This window comes from Callospermophilus lateralis, chromosome 3 (genome assembly GCF_048772815.1).
Source record: "Callospermophilus lateralis isolate mCalLat2 chromosome 3, mCalLat2.hap1, whole genome shotgun sequence".
Lineage (NCBI taxonomy): Eukaryota > Metazoa > Chordata > Mammalia > Rodentia > Sciuridae > Callospermophilus > Callospermophilus lateralis.
In genome coordinates this window covers 104992262-105004365 of record NC_135307.1, presented here as the reverse complement: position 1 = coordinate 105004365, position 12104 = coordinate 104992262, and the positions used below count along the sequence as shown (strand labels likewise).

Here is a 12104-nt window from a genome sequence, read left to right as displayed (position 1 = left end):
CCTCAGTTAAAACCGAAAGGTTTAGAGTGAAGCATAACTTGTTTTTATAAACTAGCCTTGATTCTATTAGAACAATTGCAAATATTTCATGTTCTGGGAAGAAATCTGGAGAAGTGGTGTCATAATGTTTTCCTGTTCGCTGACAAGTCATTCAGTAGCCCTGTCCAAGATCATTTAAAATAGCCTGGAAATAATCAGAAGCGATGTGCCTCTGCGGAGCACACTTGGAGGATGCCTGTCGGCAAGTGATGTTTTAAACCCTGGATTTGTTTCAGACCTGTTGTTAGGTTCTTTATGAAAATTTATGTGTTTAAAAAAATGTTGTTTCCAGAAGAGTTAATATAAATGGAAGTTAAGAAATAATGGAGGTTTCATATACAATAATCATTATTAATTCTATAGTTTTACTAATCTCTTCTGCTTTCTAATCGAATACACAAACTTGACATCTCTCCCTCCCTACCATTAGCTTGCTTTGTCGGTGATTCATCATGTTTTGCATATATAAAAGACTAATAATCTTAAATAGTGTCACTTAATCATATCTGATCATCATAATTTTGTAAGGCAATCATTGGTGTAAATTTTGAGTGAAGTAACCATTGTATTGTTTATGAAGCTTCTTTTCCACTGTATTTTAGCACTTAGAGTATTTTGCTAGCCTTGATCATACATGGGAACATTGAGGTAATTTTGTAAAAATTATTAATTTTTTATTGCCTGGAAATCACAAGGAACACATTAAATCTTTGCAAGGAAAGATTTCAGGCAGAATCCTAATATGATTCTTAATTAAATTTATTTGTTTTTAGGAGTGTTTAAAAAGTTAAAAAAAAAAAAAAACTGGTTTTCAGAGAGTATAAAGTCTATTATTGAAGAATCACATTTAAACATTCAGCAAATATCTTTGAAATAGAATAGATAAACTCTTGGTTTTTAAGATGACACATTCTGATCCTGAAGATGTGGCTAGGTGGATGGAGTAACAAAAACATCCACTTTGCAAGTGAAAAATTCTCTTAATTATTTGGGTGCTCTAAATACATAACATCAAATACATGGAAAGTTGGTATTATTTGATGACTAAATTGATTCACTGTTCATAATGTTCATCAGTATATTTTATGTTGCTCATATAGTTATAAAGTCTAGTTGTAGTTCATGAACCATTCCAATGCAATGATTATTAATAATTAATAATGCCCCAGACACTAATTGTTTCCATGTTTATTGCCAGATTTTTTTTTTATTTGTCCTGGGGATTGAACTCAGGGGCTCCTTACCACTGAGCTGTATCCCAGATCTTTTTATTTTTTTTTCATTTTGAGATAGAGTCTTGCTAAGGTGTTGAGGCTGACCTTGAACTTGCCATCCTCCCACCTCAGCCTCCGGAGTCACTGGGATTACAGGGGTGCATCACCCGCCCAGTTTATCGCCTGATTTTGCAGGTCTTAAAAACATAGTTAGAAATAGATGTTATTTTTGAAGTTTTATAAGTTAAGAAACCAAAGTTTATGGAATATAAGTCACCAATCCCACACAGTCCATAAGTGTGAGCATTGGGATGGGAAACTAGATTTTCAAATAACAGAACTTTTTCCACCACACATTCTGCTTTCAACAAAGTATTCACGTATTCAACAAATATTTACCCAACATCCAAATATTCTGGGCTCTATGGTAAGCTATAGCATAAAACATAGGGGAAAAAAACAGACAAGGTGTTTCCTAACCCTAGAGTTGAGAGGCTAGTGAAGAAGACAGAAAAGATAACAACTGATTACCAAAAGCAAGGTGAAGAATCAGGTTTTCAGAAAGGGAAGGAAGAGATGCCAACGGGAGCCCAAAACTCCCCTGATGGAGGTTTAGGGTTTAGGGTTTGGTGGAGACCTCCTGAAGTCAGTCCCACTTAAACTGAGGTCCCAGGACTATAAAAATAAATGCATGGGTATAGTCCAATTATTATTATTGGTGAATTCTGCATTTATGAATTTGCATACTCCCTAAAATTTATTTGTAACTCCAGTGAGGTCAGGGTGGGCAGGTGCATGAGCAAAGCATCTGGCTCATGTCTTCAAAACAACATTCTACCTTCCTGGTTCACCTGTCTTATTGTAAACAAATACCCTTTCTAAGTCTATTTAATGCCACATTTTTATAATTTTTATAATTTTTTCTGATGATCTCACTGTTTAAAATGACTCCCAAGGACAGCACTTGTTGAAGAGCTTTGTAGCATTCCTAAGCCCAGAAGGATGTGATGCACCTCCTGGAGAAAACCTTGTATTAGCTAAGCATCCTCCAGCCAAGAGCCCAGGAAGCATAATACTGTTGACTGTGAGTTCAGTGTTCACAAAATATGTTAAGTACAGTGTCTTTAACCAGAACCACATAAAACAAAGTTATGTATCAGTCAGTTGACAAAACTGCTCTGAGCACAGACTAGCAGAGACCTGCATCTCCTCCAGAGCAGTGATTCCATATTCACTAACTCAGTGTTCCTGGTGACTTTATTGCACTTAATAATAGCAGATAACCAGAACCAACAGTGTATAAATAATTACCTGACAACTGAAGCGCTGAGGAGGATGTAGAGCAACTGGAACTCCCATATACTGCTGATAGAAATGCAAAATAGCACAGCGCATCTGGAAAGCATTTGCCATTTCTTATTATTAATTTCACACATCCACCCCATTTGATCTAATAATCCCACTCCTAGGCTTTTACCCATGTAAAATAAAAAATATATTCACCTAGCAATGTGTATAGGAATGTTCATAGAAGCTTTATTTATCACTTTCAAAAAAATGAAAACAACTCAACTGTCCTCCAGTTGGGGTATGAATAAGCAAACTGAGAAATAGAAATGTATCAATATTGATGTATTCATCAATGTGGGATGAATCCCAAATGCATTGTGCTAAGAAGTATAAAACAAATAAACTAACAAACAAATCAAAATACTCCATAATGTGGTATTCTTTTGAAATACTATTCTTTAAAGCTAATAATATAGGGATAGAAAACAGATTTCTGGTTGCCAAGGTTTGGAATAGAGGGATAAGTTGGCTACAGAGGCACAAGAAGGAATGCTGGGGGAGAGGTGTTTTGTGTTAATGGTTATAAAATTAAATGCCGTTTTCAAAACAAAGAACTTTACACTAAAACGAGTTTTACTACTTTTAAATTATATTTTAATAAGAAGATGAAAAATTGAGATCTGAAGGATGAATCAAAGTACGATTTTTCCAGTTGGCCATAGTAATAACAGAAAAAGACATTAAAACAGTACCCTACGTGCTTTACTGTAGTTCTAGTTGATAAGCTACTGTTAGAGTAAAACAAACCCTATCTAGTAATTTATATTACATGATAAATTGAGCAGTGTTAGCTCTGAACATATAAAACATGTTTTCTTGCCTCTTGTTTTGTGATGCCTAAATCTAAATAGTGACAGGAAATAGTTTTTTACTGTTTTTTTTTTTTTGACAAGTATTGAAATCTGGGAACTATAATTTTAATACATGAATTATTCATAAGAGGACAAAATTTTATTTGATTTAAATTATCCAGTTAAATGGCAGCTTGACCTTGGGATAACAGACAACAGAGCAAATATGATAATATCACTTATCTTACTTATATATGATTATTTAATGATAGGCAACTGTCAGACATGGATGGTTTAGCTGCTCATGTCCTTGGAAGCAGGGAGACCTAACACAAGATCTTTTGGGGGATCACCCAACTCTTGCAGTTACCTTTTCTATTCTTCCTTGTTTATAATGGCTTTGCTACATTATTATATTTCAAGAAACAAAGATGTTATAAATCAAATCACCATTTCAGTCTACCTTATGAAAGTCAGTTTCATCATAGAACATGTATCTAACCTTTGGATTAATGGGTGAGTTGGACTTTCCAAGATTTTATTATACATAAGCCTTTACAACAAATTCAATACTGCATATTAATTGTTTCTCAATAATGTACATCTCACATGTATCATGACATTTTGAAAATTATTTTAGCCAGCCTCAGCAACTTAGCAAGGTCCTATGAAACTTAGTGAGACCCTGTCTCAAAATCAAAATTAAAAAGAGCTGGGGAGGGGCAGCAGCTGTGACTCAGTGGTAGAGCACTTGCCTAGTATATGTGAGGCACTGGGTTCTATTCTCAGCACCGTATATAAATAGATGAATAAAATAGAAAAAAGAGATGTCTGTCAACATATAAAAAAACATAAAAGGTGGGGCTGGGGACATAGCTCAGTGGTAGAGCAAACCTGGATTCAATTCTCAGTACCATAAAAAATAAAAATTATATTTTAGTTAAACTCATTGCCCACACATCTTAAGGGTATGTATGTACTATGTTTTTGTACAAATTTTAAAAAACTGTGTATGAATGATCACAGTCACTTAATAAATGCATACAGCAATTTAAAAAACGTGCATAAAAATTAAATGGTTCTATTTAAGATTATTTTGCTATCAAAGCCATTTGTTAGGTGATTTAACTAGACAAATGAGATACTATATTATGTGGCATATGTTGCAAAAGTGATTTACAAAAAGAGCAGCAAGATACAATTTGCTGCTGAGGTGAAGACCTTTATCTTGTGCTTTTTCATAGTGTGAATTATGAAATTGCTGTGTTTTATATTTTCAACATATTTGGAATCTTTTAGAAATGCCAGTATTAGCTTTTATATATTTTAGTTTCCTTGCAATCCTATCTAACATTCCATTATCAATATTTAGTGTTGCTTAATTATTCCAAGATACCAGAAAAAAAAAAACTCTCAAGAGTTAATTTAATATGTAGCAAGTGTTTTTTAAATATACAAATGGCAACATTGTTTTCAAACAGGATAATTACAACCATGTACAGTATGTTTCTTCATTAGTAGTAATTAAATAATTTACTAAATTGTGCAATAATTCATAATGACACATGCTAACCCTGCTAGTGATAAAAGAATTTCTTTCACAGATGCCTAGATGTTCTTAGAGTGGTAATTTTTTTATTTCTGAAGAAGTTATCTTGCTATTTAAAAAATATTGGTTAATGCTGAATTCAAAGAAAAATTATAAAAATTTTTGAAAGTCAAAGCATAATGTTGGAATGTGTACCCCAGAATCAGTTTACGTAGGTTTTTCTTATGATTCCACCAGTTGCCAGTCTTATGCTCTTAGACAAGTCACTTAATTTCTCTGTGCCTGCCTTGCCTCATCTATAAATTTAGAGTAATAAAAGTATAGAATGTTGTTGGATGAATGAAATCTTAAAAAGAACATGAAATAAATGCATACCACAAGGAAGTCCCAAGAGATGGTTAACCAGTAGGAGAGGGAGTAGCAGCAGTATTGAATAATGATTGGAAAGCTATTTTGATTTCAGAAAATTATCTTTGGGGACATAAGGTTTAACTAGGTACTACAAATCAAATGTGAATGGTAGCTTCAGAAAAGAGTGCCTAATTTACCTTCATCCCACAAAACGTAGGAATAGTTTTTCATTCAAAAGAGTGATGATTATTTTTTAATGTGAATCTAACATATTTAGAGGACTTTAACATTTTTATTAAAAAGAAAATACATAGTCAAGTCTGTTCTTATTTCAGTGCTCAAAAAACACTCGTACCATGCAGGACTGTGACATAAATAATAGATGGACTTCTGAGAGAAGAGAAACGACTTCTGATCAGACACTGTCAGCCCAGATGAATCCCATCCTATAAGCTGCAGCTTGAATGTGAGCATCAAAACCACTATTGACATGTGGCACAACTGTCTGAAATGTCAATAGTTATAAAATGAGTATTTCATAATGCAGAATAATTGATTACTCTGCTTGACTGAACAGGAACATATTTTCTCTGTGAAAGCAAAATAATGCCAGCGTTTGCTCCTGGAATGCTTCTAGCTGCGAGACTTGGATTTCCCAACGAAGCCCACATTACTCTGCAGTCTTGATCATGCATGACAAAAATAGGGAAAACCATCTGTAACTGCTTATCTTTTCTCCATTATTTGAAAATATATTTTAAGATAGTTCCTTAAAAAATAAAATATGGCCTATATACGAAGCATCTGTATTAATAGAACTGTCTCAGATAATTTTCAGAACAGAAATGGATGAGATACAAAATCAAATAACATTCAATTTATCTTGCTCATCCTAAAATGCTCTGCTTAGCTTTTCGCTCTGATGAAATAACACCCATTTCCAGTTTTATTCTTCCTCAGTGTGCTGTGATGTGGAACTCTTTTGCTCTATGTGTTTTATTAAGTGTAATTTAACTTTATGACTATCAAACCAACTATTAATCCTTACAATAGACTATGCAATAGGCAAGCTGCAAAGAGATTTATTTTCTCAAGCACAAATTCCCTTTTTTGCTCTCAGTTTTTTTTTTTTTTTTTTTTTTTTTCAAAAGTCATTCTCTGAATGTGTATAGTTTGAAGTTCTCTGTACTGGGTGCTACGAGGGAAGGCAGGAGAAACGGCTACAATCTGCATTTGGGACATTCTCCCCTCTTGGTCTCTATGTATTTTATGCTACTGTGAACCTCCTCACTACTAGTTTTCCTTAAATGAAAAATGAAATTTTTTGTTTCTTTCTTTTATCTATGTTCTGTGCTTTTTCAAAAAAAAAAAAAAAAAAACCTTCATTCCTGTTTGTACCCTGATTTGGCCTTTAAGGTCTAGACCAGGTGCTACCTCCTCCATGAAATCCTTCTTATAAAGCTTAAGATTAACCCTGCACAGAGTAACCTTGCTTATTCTTGGCTTATATAGCACTTTATTTCAGGAACACTTAGAATATGTGTCTCACATTCTGTCTTACGTTATAAGCATTACATTCCTTTTCCTGCTAGATAGTGAGCCCTTTGAAGGACAGACATCTTGATATTTTTCTTCCTTCTCTCTGTCCTAGAACAGTATCGTGCACACAGAAGATGTTTAGTTGTTGCTTATTAGATGAGAGCTTGCTCTCTTATAGGAAGAGAGGTAAAAGAACCTGCCATGTCACAAGTCCTCTTGGGCCTAGAGGAACCTTAATCCTTATTCCTTTTTGGATCTCCAATACTTAGCAGGTGCTTAATAAATATTTGTTTTATATATATATATACACACACACTACAGTTTGAAAATTGTAGAAAGCTTAGCAAAAATTGCATACTTATAGTCATTTCAACAAATCTTTATTAAGGGTCAGTATTTCATACCAGGCACAGGTTTTGTGTGTATAACAATGCCTAGATCCAGGTGGGGTGGGGGTGGTAGAAGCAGTTCCCTTGTAAGTCTTACTAAGAGAAATCACTCTGTCCTTTCTATATATTGTCTAATTTAATCCACCTAGTGGCCCTCCAACACTCTCCTCTCCTTATTTCACATGTGATGAAACAAAGGTTTGCTCAAGATCTCTCAGCTAGTGAGTGGGATGAAGGTTGGTCTTGCACCCAACTTTGTCCAACCAAAGCTCATTCTGCCATAACATAAAGTTCAATGAAATAAAGAAGACTCCTTAGAGAAGTGAATAGAGATGGAACAGCAGAGAGAAAGGAATGACAGTGTTCCTGAAAGCAGATGTGGGATGTCTGGGCACAAGAGCACCTTGAGGCCTATTCTCACTACCTCATTCTATAGGCAAGGAAGGGACCTGCTGTCCCGAGATGTGAAATGACTGCTCAAGGAAAAATAGAAAGCTAGTGACAAGAGTGAAGCAAGATTCAGGATTCCAGGTTCTGAGTTCATACATATTTCCTGAATTCCCTTAATTATATATGTTATATAATATATATATACATATATATGTATATGTATATCCACTGCCATCTCTCGCATAGCCCATGGAAACTTGACAGAATGGAGGGTGCTCTTGCCTCTGGTCTTTTTGCTTGCTGCTTTGGCAGGCGTGTGTCTAGTGAGGCACCTGCTGCCTACCTGTTCTGTGGAGTTGCTTAGTTCTGTAGGCCTTGTGAACTCTACCCTTTTTCCTCATTGAGATGGTTACAAAACATACGCCAGTTCTCTGGATTTCCTAACAGGTGAATGAAATACTTGCTTTCAGACATCCCAGAATCCCTGCATCACAGTCTCTCTCCTGCCAAATCTTTCACCTCCAACATTCCATTACATTAATCGCCACACTAATTATTTGCAGCCATCTATCAATTGAATGGCAAATTGCTGTGCAAACATCTTTCCAGTGGGCAACCCAACACTCTGCCTTCTTTAGGAGTGTTCACTTACTTTGGGAACTGACTTCTGTAGGGATTTTAGAGCAAAGGTCAGCTGGGTGGTGAGCTTCTCAAGATGAGAACTATGGTCTAGTTCTTGCTTGACTCTCCAGCACAGTAGAGGCACATAATAAGCACTCAATAATTGTGGTTGTGGATTGCTTATGAGAAATATGTGCATGTGAATAGGTATGTATAAAATCAAAGATGTCTTTGGCTACCAAAATAGTTTATTTCAACATATTTCATGGACTATGCATATGTATACATGCATGCAAATTTAAATCTACATCTATGTCTAGTTTAAAAATCATGAAAAAGGTTGGGGTTGTAGCTCAGTGGTAGCACGCTTACCTAGCATGTTTGAGGCACTGAGTTTGATTCTCAGCACCACATAAAAAATTAAACAAGGGCTGGGGATGTGACTCAAGCAGTAGCACGGTCACCTGGCATGCGCGGGGCGCTGGGTTCGATCCTCAGCACCACATAAAAATTAAAAAAATAAAATAAAATAAAGATGTTGTGTCCACCAAATACTAAAAAATAAATATTAAACAATTCTCTCTCTAAAAAAAATTAAACAAAATCAAGGTATTGTGTCTATTAAATTTTTTTTAATTATGAAAAAGATAATATTTATAGGATTATCCCCTTCCCCTTAACACTCCTAAATAAGGAGTTTCCCTTTCTTACTGGACACTGGCTGCTTCTGGACTCAAAATTAAGCAAAGCTCTGATCAATGTAGTTAAGTTTGTGCTTTCTGTGTAATCTCCTGAGTAATTTTTCTAGAACTCTTAGATCTGGCCCCATTTGGTCTATAAGAAACCTCATCCCCTGGCTCTATTTTGGATAGAATAGTCCAACTCCTAAAGATCACAATGCAGGATGGCCAACCATTCAGCTGAATCAAGCTGCCTAGGACCACATTAACCTTCCACTGATCCCTTTCTTGTTCAGTTAGAAAGAAATTAATTGAATTAGCAAGCTGCCACACACTGGAGAGAGAGACACAGAGCCTGGGCAAGACAGAACCAAAATGCTTTCTTTCACATGCATTTAAGACTTTAAAATCATCTTCATCCTAGGAGACTTGGGATAAAGACTATTTTCCCCAATAGCACACTGTATGTGTAATTCACGGTGGTACACTATGAGATCAGATACTTTGTGGTGAAAAACCAAATACATTACCATAAAGTCAAGTATCATTTCTTCTGAAAGTGGGAAGATTAGTACCAATTTACTAATGATATTACAATCTAGACACCTGCAAAAGGGCACCAGGCTTCCCCCCACCCAAACCCATAGGCATTTTGGAACAACCTGGCATCAGAAGTATCTCCCTACTTCCTTGCCAAGTACCAGATCCACTATGAAATCCAGCACACAGGGACACCATGTGGGGCTCTGCGGGACTCAGGAAAATTACCTGTCTTTATAAGTATCTTGTGTGTCTTCTTTTCCTGAGAAAAAGCCAACAGAAAAATGTAAGTTGGGAATTAATATATAACACACTCTTATTCATGGTAAAGAACTCCCATCCCGTTTAGTTATCTTCACGTAGCAATATTATTATTTTTTCTTTTTCAGTACACTTGGTAAAAAGAAAAAGATGGAAAAAATATATTGCTTAGCATTGTTTTTCCCCATTGTAGTACTCTGATTCTTTACTAAAATCCATCATTATTCCTACCCACTTGTCTTATTTTAATATTGTATCATATTTCTATATTATTGTATTTTAATATACAGTGGGTACAGATTTACTGAAATGTGTCATTTATGGCTCTAATTTAGTATTATTGGAAGTAGATATGGATTTTTTTCATTCCTAGCTGATTTGTTTGGTTGGAAACAATAATTTCAAAGAAAATTTATATTTCAAGTGTTTTTTAAATAAAAAACAGTCTCTCATCTTTACTTTAAAAGTTTTGTGAGAGCATGTGTTAATATAAAGATCAGTAATATACCCTGGGTTAAAAGCTGAAGACATTTAATAGAGGCATGAATTACAAATAGCATCTAGCCACACAGGAAGGTTAGGACTTAATATCTGAAATTCTGTTGCTCATTAGTTGTAGGATGCGAATGAAATACGTTTCTAAAAGGGCAAGGTCAGTATTACATTATCCTGGAAATGTCTTTGTTGAATAAATGTGTGAATATTTCAAGTAAGTATTATGAAGTTATATTACAATTGGGGACATTTCTATAGGAAAAATAATTCTACTACTTGTAATTGCAGGAGCATATGTCACGTTACATGTCACTCCCCATTACCGATTTCATTTGAAATGGTCTGGAAATAAATACCGATTACTAGTGATGTAAGACTATTTACCTTGGAGTCAGATGTCTGACAGCCAGGCTAGAGCTAATGGATTTGGTTATTTTCAAAGCATTATTTTCTAAAGCTGGATACTGTTTTAAAGAGACATTGTAAATTCTCAGAGTTGTACATCCAAATTCATTTACATCAAGTATGGAAGAATATAACTAGGAAAATGCATTCTCTAATTTTTTTTCATCCTTTAACAATATAAGAAAAAGGAAATTGAATCCAGGACCTACCAACAGGATAGTTTGGTCTTATCCTTCCTTCTTCTAATTGTTAGCACAAAGAAATCAAGAACCAAATTTGAATGATGGTGTCCATGTAACAGAGGAGTTGCCTCACTGGGAGATATAGTTGCATCATGGGAACATGGTGTGATTCAATTTCATAATTGTAAACATTACAGTGGGTATGGTTAATTCATTTGAAACTCTTGTCCACTTTGCTATGGCTGGACAGCTGAATTAACATGGGTAGGTCTTGGCTTCACACTTTCATAATTTCTTATTTTGGTGGTTTTATTTGGAAAGTATTCTAAAGGGAAAAAAACTGTACTGGGATGGATTTATCTGAGATCAAACTTTTTTTTATAAAGCCACAGTTGGATTGAAAGACAATGGACTTTTCTGGCTTTCTAAATTAGAGCACTGTGTATATGCTTGGAAAACTTAATTTTGCCTTGAAAGGGAGTTGAGGGTGGGGAGTGTGTGAATTTTTGTTTTCTACAGTGCTGATTATCTGCATGTGTTTTAAATTATGGCCCAACTCAGGCAAGGGCTATTCAGTTGTATGGGGGGAAAAATGACCATCTAATATTTTTAAAAAGAAATAGTCATTTAATATTTTAAGTTGTAAGAGGACAAACCAGCAGAAAAGAAAGCAGAATTGAAATTTCTCGAAGGTACAGCAGTAGGTACCGTTGAGAATCTTTTTCTGTTATGTTCAATATTATAGATACAATGACCAGTTTTAAATAATGCAGATTCTAGGTTCAGTAGCATCTGAAATTCATCATAAGGAAATTCATCTGTATAATAATTATGTCATAATTTACGTTTCCATGAGGCTAGTAAAAAGGATTAAGCTTCAAAATTTGGAAGAAATTAAGTCTTACAAGTTAAAATTCGCAAAGTTGGCCTTTAGAGATTTACCGCCCCCCCCCCCCCGTCCAAAATACAATATCTCATCTTTAGGGTATGAAAACTAGAGCCTTTTGTACTTGTAGACCGGTTCTCTGGAGAGAGTGCTGGATATGACAAGCCTGAGAATTTAGTGGCTCAAATCAACCGGCAACTGGAGCTCATTTAGGTCACTCACATACAATTTTCTGCTCTTCGTCCAGGTATTGGTGGTCCTGAACGCGGGACGGAGGGTGGGGAAAAACCAGGACCTCAGATGTTGGTATGAAGAGGTTTACCAAGAGTTGGATGGGTGGAGTTCCCCCCCGTCCAGGCAAGGTTTCTTCTGAAAGACTTACAAGGAGCCACTGCTCTCTCCTCTCCTCGAACCGGTCCCCA

At 35.4% G+C, this 12104-nt stretch overlaps 1 protein-coding gene across 1 annotated transcript in view; it reads left to right on the top strand.

Annotated features, from left to right (window-relative positions):
* The window catches only part of Rora (RAR related orphan receptor A), a 174588-nt gene that overhangs the window by 66786 nt on the left and 95698 nt on the right, over positions 1 to 12104 (top strand). The window lies entirely within an intron of this gene.